Raw genomic sequence first — 9,644 nt, 5'->3', positions numbered from 1 at the left:
TGGGCTTTAATCACAATCCTCTGGGCTTCCCTAAGGAGCTCAGGTAACCGCTGGCCCCGCCCACAGTAGCTCTTGCTACTCCCTTCCTGTGGCTGCTGGCTTCACTTCCTGTGGCTGCTGGCTTCACTTCCTGTGGCTGTCATTTCCAGGGTCCGTTCCATGGCATCGGCATTTTCAAACCTGCTACAGTCTGTCTCCTGGACTCTCTTTAAGAACTCCAGATCTAGCCAGGCGTGGTGGCACACGCCTTTGATCCCAGCACTCGGGAGGCAGAGGCAGGCAGACTTCTGAGTTCGAGGCCGTCCTGGTCTACAAAGTGAGTTCCTGGACAGCCAGGGCTACACAGAGAAACCCTGTCTCGAAAAAATCGAAGAAAAAAAGAAAATGAAAAAGAACTCCAGACCTGCCACAGTACCAAGTCTCAGCTGCTCCACATGCCCCCACCCTCCCTCTTCATGACTTTGAAAGCAGAACCACCAGGTGATTTTTACATTACCAACTTTGTCTGCCAACCTGTGGCCCTCTCTAGTACATCAATGCAGGGAGATGCAGCTGGAATACCTTATTGAACATTGTTTTTAAATTTTATCTTTCATAAATCTTGCTTTCATAATTTTATTTTCAGAACAAGAATTATTGTACAAAAACTCAAATATCTTGGCGACCTATTGTTGCCTTCTTTATCCCATGTGGTCACCATTAACCAATATGGCAGTGATGTCACATGACAACCACCCTCTTCAACCCTAGCAAAAATGGTTGCCAGCCATGTGACTACCTCCATCCTTATGAGGGATAACAGCACCTTATGGTGGCAGGTCACATGTTTACTTTTATCTTGAGATGGTACACACCATGTGGCTCCTCTAAGATTACCTATGTTTAGATTTTAACTATTAATCCCCTGTGTTATTAGGGTTAAATCAACTTTTTGTTAGAGATTTTACAAGATTTTAGCCATACCCAATAAACTTACAAATCTTGAGGTACTCAAAGTTCATATTAAATAGTCTTAAAAATCTTGAGATAAGGTCTTTCTTTTTCTTTCTTTCTTTCTTTTTTTCTTTTCTTTTTGACTGGTTTGGTTTGCTCTCTTTTTCTTGTTAGAGCCAGTGTCAGGTGGATCTTCTGATACAGGACATAAAGGAAACATGTTTTAAATAAACATGCTTGAGTATAAGAAAGGGAGAGCCATAACCCAGCTCCGGGGCCTGCATGTTCTATGAAGTAAAAGCACAAAACAACTTTAATATTATCCATACCCCTTTCCTCCCCAAGAACCCACTGAATCCCTGCAAAACTGAATCCTAAGACCAGAAAGCTTTGAGATAAATTCTGAACCCTGGCCATGACAGCAGCCATGGCACATGGCAATCAATAGCTGCTGACCAGCAGTGGAGGAGATCGCAAAAACCAAAATCAATAAACACAGAACACAGAAAGCTTGTACACTCAAAGGAGACCCAGCAAAACATACCATGTGGTGGCTACCACCATTCATACTGAGCCTAACCCATATCTGTCTCTGATTTCATGTTTGCAACCTGAAAACACAGACCCATCCACACACATAGAACAGACAGACAAAACATTCCAAAGAACCAGAAGCAGGTGGACAGGTGATGTCTTGCTTCTTGCTCTGGATGGGAAAATATTTAGGTACCATCACAGCCATTCACTTCTCTCAATACAGAATCAGATTGTTACTTACCAGAGGCACTGTCTGTCGTTGCTGCTTTTCTCTACGCGGAGTTCACTGATAGTGAACTGAGAGCCCGTCTCAGAGCTTTGGAGCATCTGATTACGTAAACCTCCTGAGGCAAGCCTTCAGTCTGAGAGTCAGGGAGTGAAGCCCCAGCTTTAGTAGTTGGGTGGGTGGTCTGATCTCACTGGGAGACTCCAGAAAATGTCAATCCTGCTGGGTGAGAATAAGACCACTCCCACAATTCGTGATCCACATCTGAAGCAAGCCTTATTAAATACTGGCTAGGATGACGGACACTGGCCAAACCTCACTTGGGACTTGCAGAAAATGGCTGCTAGTTGTGTTGGTCTGATGGTTAGAAAAGCAAAGCCCACAAGGCAATGTACTCCCTGGTCCAATCGGGGTCAAGGATACATTCTGACCTATTTCCTATCCACATAACTCCCATCCACCTGGGATCAAGCCCATCCTGTGGATCAGAAGCACCAAAACGTCTTTACTGAAGTGAAAACACCTGGCTTTTTGTCTTACATGAACGACAGCTCGGAGAAGTCCGGGAAGTTCTTTGTCCTTAAGCAAGCATGGCTTACAGGTTAGAGGCAGTTTAGTTTAATAGATCTCTTAAGCGCAGTAATTAAAACATAAAACATAGCTCTTAAAACTTTAGCCCTTACAAAAGAAATCACCAACTGCTGCACTGCCAGCACCCAAGTAAATGCAAGCGGAGGAAAACGGGCTCCAATGGGATCCAAAAAAGGGGGACACAGTCCCCTAGAAATTGGATTTTACTAAAATTGCCCTGGAGCTCCCAGATCAGGTAGGCTGGCTGTCCTGAACCCACTCTGAAACAAGAGTGTGAGGTACAACCTGAGCTGTGCATTGTTGTGGGGGCTGAAGAAAATGTAACACCCAGACACACCAAGTTTTCTCAACCAGGGAAACTTGATTGATTTGAACAGCAAACTGAGGACGCAGCACAGACTCAGGATCCCCATCCCTTCTGGGTGAGCAGGTTTTAAGCTGGAAAAACCACAAGGAACAGTTGTGAGGCGGCATCACCGGATCTAAACCCAGATCTAAACCCACAAGCAGTGGACTATGTGAGATCACACAAGAGAGTCACAATAACAGACTGGCCACTTAGTAGTCGGATTCCCGAGTCATGGAGTCTGTGTTTGGACCTTGCAAGGAATGAGGGGTGGGGAGTGCAACAGAACACGTTTGTGTCCTTGGCTTGACTTTAAATCCTGTTTGAGCCCCAGTATACAGGTGGCTGGGTTAAGATGGGGACACTCAAGCCAACTTTCATCCTTCCATCCCAATGTTTTTATGAAAGTAGATTGAGTCGTTGATCATCTGTGTGCAAAGAGTTATACTGAGTTCTCAGGACCATACGTTTAATCGATTCTATTCATTTGAGAATGAAGTTAATGAGGGTATTGTCTATACAAGGCTCTATCTGGCTAGGGCCCCACTACTTCTTGGTTTGTATGAACCTTTGATATCACCCTTCCCTGTGTTTTCATTAGTCTTCTTACTCCACCCCAGAGTGTTGTGTTGTAGTTCACATCATTCCTCAGGTCTCCTACTCTGATGGGGGCAGCTGGAAGGGCCCATATTGGAATATCAGGGAGTTCCCTCATGTGACAATGCTAAGCCAATTCATTCCTAGTGCTTTTGTTTGTGGGAGTTGACATTGCTGGGTCACCAGCATTAGGTGTTACCTCCTTCATTGCCGGCAAAAGAAATCTTAGAATGTTGAGTGAACAGATGGGTAGATATGGGACACCTGCATTTCACAGTCCAGTGACTAGAGAATCAGACTTTCCATGGTTTTAGGAGATGCTTGTTGTTTCTGTGTTAATCACTAAAATAGTAGCTTGACCATCAGGCCCTGCTGTATGGGTGTCAACCTCTGTTTCTGGATTTGTTCTAGGTATCAAGGGCATGAAGACCTCCCTATTTGGCCCTATAGGGTTCAAAAGTAGCCTAAAGTACTGTCTCTGGATAATAAACACAGTCCCCAGGTCTTGGTCTGTCTGATGCTTTCTAAGACCCCATGTCTGTGCTTGATCCTAGATGTCTCCTGGGGGGAGCATATCCCATTTTCAGGGTTATGGTTACAGGATTACAGTAGCCAAGAGCCTTGTAGTTCTATTGGCCTTTTTTGGTAAGAGAGATATAAGGATCATCGTCTTGGGATGAAGAGGACCTCGTCTCACATCCCCAGATTTTGCAGTGACATTCACCATCCTGTTCGCAACCTGATTCGGTATAAGCAGGACAAGTACAAAAGTGGGGATTCCAGAGTGAGATTTCAAACTTGAGTCTTCTACACGCCTACCAGCTAGGGCTTCTAGAACCTGATGCAAACCTTCCTTCTATCAAGCCAGCCAATGCCTGACTGTGACCCTAAGCCTGGCCATAGATAGCAGAGGTCTCTCTTAAAGGTTGGCAGCACATCCTTGAGCAGAGCATCCTTATGTTGCAGTAAATCTCCAACCCCAATAAGCCCGTGCAAAGAACACACAATTCAGTTATAATATTTATAAGTTGCATGCCTAGATTGGTCAGATTTACCATTACACTACTCTATTCCCAGCTATGACATCCCTTGATACTTGCGGCTTCTTCAGGCCTCGAGGTTCTGCTCCACCTTCCTTCCACCTCCTCTTCCTCCATCTTCCTCGGTCTCCTCTGTCTCCTCATCTCCCCCTCCTCCTTCCTCTCTCCCCTCTCTAAAACCTCCAGCCCCCCCTTTCCCTTCCACTGCCCAATCACAGGCTCTAGCCTTTATTTGACCAGTTATAATGGAAGAAGGTTCACATGAAATCACCTGAGTATGTGATTCACTCCTCCTCAGGGCAGCCCCCCTTGAGGAAGCAGAACTAGCATCAAACTACGAACCGCACCAGGGCAGTCCACAAAACCCTTAGTTATGACAGAACCTGTCTGAGTGTTCAGTCCTTCCCAGTCATAAACCTTAGGCTGATAATAGTTGGGACCAGACAGGGACATGGAAACCCAACAGCAAAACATCAAGGCTTGGGCAGTCTTAGCTTCAGCAAGTGATAGGGTCTCACTAATAACCCACTGGTGCATCTTCAAGGAGTTTTCTGCCTTCTTCCTCAGGTACCACCTTCAGGTGGGAATGATGAATCCAAGAACAAATTCTGTCAACACTGGCAGCTGTCAGAGTGGTCAAGGATACCACATAAGGTCCCATCTAAGGGCTAGATACCATGTGGGACAGGGGTGGGGAGCAACAGGTTGTCCTAGGTCTTTTGTAAGACCTGGCAGGCCAGAGTAAGTATTGGTAAGATATTTCTGCAACGAAATATCTAGGGCATATGGAAGGGGGCATATGGAAGGGGGGCTCTTCCATACATAATTTCCTAAGGAGTCACTCCTTGCATGTAGGGAATATTTCTAACTATTTTATTTTATTTTATTTTGATTTTTTTTTTGGTTTCTTGAGACAGGGTTTCTCTGTATAGCCCTGGCTGTCCTGGAACTCACTTTGTAGACCAGGCTGGCCTCGAACTCAGAAATCCACCTGCCTCTGCCTCCCGAGTGCTGGGATTAAAGGCCTGTGCCACCATGCCCGACTAATATTTCTAACTCTTAAATGGCAAAGGGGAGGCAAGCCATTCAGTCCTCACCAGTCTGTGGTTAACTTAGATAAGGTCTCTTTAGGGGCCAATTCCTTCGTTCTACCTGTCCTGAACCCTAGAGGTGAGGTGCACAGTGTAATTTCCCCTAAACTCCCTAAACTCTAGTTATAACTTATACAAGTTGAGATATAAATGCCAGCCCATTGTCAGACTCTTAAGGTTAGTGGAACACCACACCTGGGGATGAATTCTTCCAAGAGTTTCTTTGCAACTACATGTGATATTTCCCTTTTTGTCAGGAATCCTTCAGTCCATCCTGAAAAGGTATCAACAAAAAGTGGCAAATACCTGTGTCCCTATTGGCCTGGTTTGATCTCAGTGAAGTCCAGTTCTCAGCATTCCCCGGGGCGGGGAGGAGGCAGTCCTCCCTTCTCTGAGTTGGGTTGGTTCCCTGTCAGGCAAGACAGCTGGAGGCTGTATCTTGTAGAATCTAGTCCAGACCAGGGCAATGGGACTCCCTGTGGAGTACACAGGTCAATTTAGTCTTCCCTAGATGAGTCCTGCTATGTAGTTGCTATACCAATGTTCTTCACAGGATCCGGGAAGGATTTGTCTCATATCACTGATGAAGTGCCATCCTTCCATGGGGGAGATATTGGGGAGACTTTGAATGGCTCAAAGTCTTCTTTAGACTAAAACTGTCATCTGAGAAAGGCTGGTGCAGGTAACAGGGCCAAGTTAGGTGCATTTGAAACACTGACTCTTTCTTGGTGACTTATTTTGCTTCATGGTTTCCTTGAGCTCTCGATGAATATCCTTTTATGCCCAGGGCAGTGAATTATAGCCACTTTTTCTGAGTTCCCAGATGGCTGCCAGTAGGTCTAAGATTTCTAGTTGGTTTTGATGGTCTTTCTTTCTACCCTAAGAAACGCCCTTTCCCAGTAGATGGCCTCATGTACATGTGTAGTGCCAAATGCATGTCTGCTGTCTGCTATCTGCTCTGTGTATAGATGTTCCTCCTTGTACTGGCTAGCTTTGTGTCAACTTGACACAGCTGGAGTTATCACAGAGAAAGGAGCTTTAGTTGGGGAAATGCCCCCATGAGATCCGGCTGTGGGGCATTTCCTAAATTAGTGATCAAGGGGGAGAGGCCCCTTGTGGGTGGGACCATCTCTGGGCTGGTAGTCTTGATTCTATAAGAGAGCAGGCTGAGCAAGCCAGGGGAAGCAAGCCAGTAAAGAACATCCCTCCATNGCTTCTGCATCNGCTCCTGCTTTCTGACCTGCTTGAGTTCCAGTCCTGCATCCTTTGGTGATCAAAAGCAGTATGGAAATGTAAGCCAAATAAACCCTTTCCTCCCCAACTTGCTTCTTGGTCATGATGTTTGTGCAGGAATAGAAACCCTGACTAAGACACTCCTCTTTCCTTAGCCCAAAGTAAGGGCTTGGGCAAGAGCCATTAATTCAACTCATTGGGTCCAAGTTCCATTTGGCAATGCATATGCCCAGAGAACATCTATAAAATCACCCGTGTCCTTGCCTAATGAAGCCACTCCCATCAGTAAGCATGATTAGATCACAGTCTCTCCAAGACATGACCGTTAGGTCAGCTCCCAACTCTTGGAAGTTCAAGGATATTTCCCAACAATCATAGAGGGGCTCCCCTTGGGGTCAGGCAACAGAGCAGCAAAGTTGAAGGTAGCCCACTGGTCAGAAGTTATTTTTGGTTAGTTCAAGAGGAGGGCCTGATGTTGAGTCAGCTTTGCACCAGTCATCCAGTGGTCACAGGGGACTCAGAAGTGGGGTCTTTCCCACAGGAGGAGTGATAGTGATCAAGTTCTGCCCAAAAGTCAGTTTGTCTGAGTCTTTTGTCAGTAAGGCTACGGCTGCAATAATTCTCAGGCAGGTGGGCCTGCCGACAGCCACGGGGTCTAATGCGTTTGAAAGGTAGGCTACTGGCATTGCTATGGCCAAGTGTTTGAGTAAGGACCCCTGAGGGGTCCTCGTCCTCTCATCCACAAACCAGTGTAGAACCTTTCTAACGTCAGAAAGTGATACAACTAGGACGGAAAGCAGGGCTTGTTTAACCTGCCTGAAGGCCATTATCTTCAACCTCAGTCCATTGAAAGGTATTATTAGGCCCCTTGGTGACATCAAATAAAGGTCTGCCTAATTCAGCCAATCCAGGAACCCAGAGCTTGCATTATCCTGCTGACCCCAAATTCCCTGATTGCCTTTTGTTGGGTTGGGAATTCTCAAGATTGCCTTTTTTATTTATATATTTATTAAGATTTATTTAATTTACATGAGTACACTGTAGCTGTACAGATGGTCGTGAGCCTTAATGTGGTTGTTGGGAATGGAATTTTTAGGGCCTCAACTAGCTCCGGTCAGCCCCGCTCGCTCTGGTCAACCTTGCCCACTCTGGCTCAAAGATTTATTTATTATTATACATAAGTACATTGTAGCTGAGTTCAGACACACCAGAAGAGAGCATCAGATCTCATTATAGGTGGTTGTGAGCCACCGTTTAGTTGCTGGGATTTGAACTCAGGACCTTCAGAAGAGCAATCAGTGCTCTTAGCTGCATCTCGCCAGCCCAAGATTGCCTGTTTCCATGACATGAAGTAGGACTTCCTCCCTTCATGGAATCCCAAGTATGTGGCATTCCTATTGCAGAGTTGGGCCTTCTTGGTGCACATCCAGTACCTCAGCCATTGGAGAGGTTCTAGGAGCTCTTCAGTGGCCAGTGTGCAGGTGTTCATGTTGGCTGCCCTGATGAGGTCGTCTTCATATTGGAGTAACATCATCTGGGGAAACATCAGGCAGCACTCATTCAGATCTATATAGAGAGCCTTATCAAAGATGGTAGGAAAGGGTTTGAAACCCTACAGTAGCCAGATCCATGCCCATTGTCCGCTGAAGCCCTTGCCCAGATCAATCCACTCAAAGGCAAACAGGGGTTGGCTTTTTAGGGACAGAGGTATACTGAAAAAAGCATCTTTTAAGTCCAAGACAATGTGTACATGTCAGCCTAGTGATAGCATACTCAACAATGTATACACATTAGGAACTGTGGGGTGAATGTCTTCCACACTTGTTGACATTCCTTATGTCTTGGACTGGCCAGGCATCCTTTGTCCCTGGTTTCTGTACAGGAAACATTGGTGTGTTTCTGCGGGGACCTATAGGAGTCCCAGTTCTCTCAGTCTATCTATATGAATTATGATCGTTGGTCAGGCTTCCAGGCTCATAGGGTACTGGCACTCCCAGATAGGCTCTACCAAAGCCTTGTGTTGAGTGAGGACTGAGACCTGTTGCTGGCAAGTCTACGAGGATTGGCTTTGCCTCAGCCCCTGGGGAACCTGTCTAGCAAATAGTCCAATAGGTTATCATATCAGGGAGGGTGGACTGACACGGGGGAGTGGGATTGGAGGTGTCAGGATATTCCTCAGCTAAGGGAAGGGGAACTAACGTCCCGACTCCGTTGCCCATCCTGTTTTTAATGATCTCGTCATTAAAGGCAATCTGAGCCCAAAGTATGTGCAACTAGTCTCTTTCCAAGAGGGTGTTGGGGCATTCAGGGATAACTGGAAAGGAGTGTATAACAGTACCTTTTTCAAGGTTCACATGGCATTTCCTTGTACTGGGGGTATCGTTTAGAACTAGGCTGTGTCTCATGGCTAGGGGTCCCTTTGGTTCCTTGAGCACTGAATAGTTGGCTCCCACATCTACCAGAAAGTCAATTGATTTTTCCCTCCACTTTCAAGGTTACCATGGACTTAGGGAGGGAAGTGATCGAGCCCTGACCTACTTGGTCCTTGTCCAATCCTGGGACCTTGGTCTTGCTGGAGCTGAGTCATTTAGGACATTCTTCCTTCCCATGTCCTAATTCTTTGCAGGAGGCTCATTGGTTTTTCTTTTACAGGTGGCCAGTGGCAGCCTTCTCTTGTCATTAACAATGGCCTGTTGCCTTTGAAATCTGAACCTAGGAATGGACCCTCTAGTTCCCAGCCAACATAGCTTGAACCATGTGTTTCACCTGCCAATCATCTGGCGTGTCCCTGTTATTAAAGACTCAGACCACAACCTCAGCCAACTCAGACAGGTTTTCTCCTCCAAAGCCCTCCTGTCTTTGAAGTTTCTTTCAGATATCAGGAGCAGACTGGGCCATAAAGGCAGTATTATCTGGGGCAGACTGGGCCATAAAATCAGTATTATCTGGAGCAGACTGGGCCATAAAGTCAGGTATTCATGGCCCTCCTCTTTCCTTCTGCTTTGGGATCTATCGGATATAGGTCCACGAGGCTTCCATGAGGCATTCCA

The sequence above is a fragment of the Mus pahari genome, chromosome 14 (genome assembly GCF_900095145.1).
Source record: "Mus pahari chromosome 14, PAHARI_EIJ_v1.1, whole genome shotgun sequence".
Lineage (NCBI taxonomy): Eukaryota > Metazoa > Chordata > Mammalia > Rodentia > Muridae > Mus > Mus pahari.
The sequence above is the reverse complement of the archived record's forward strand: the minus strand, read 5'-3'. Positions refer to the sequence as shown.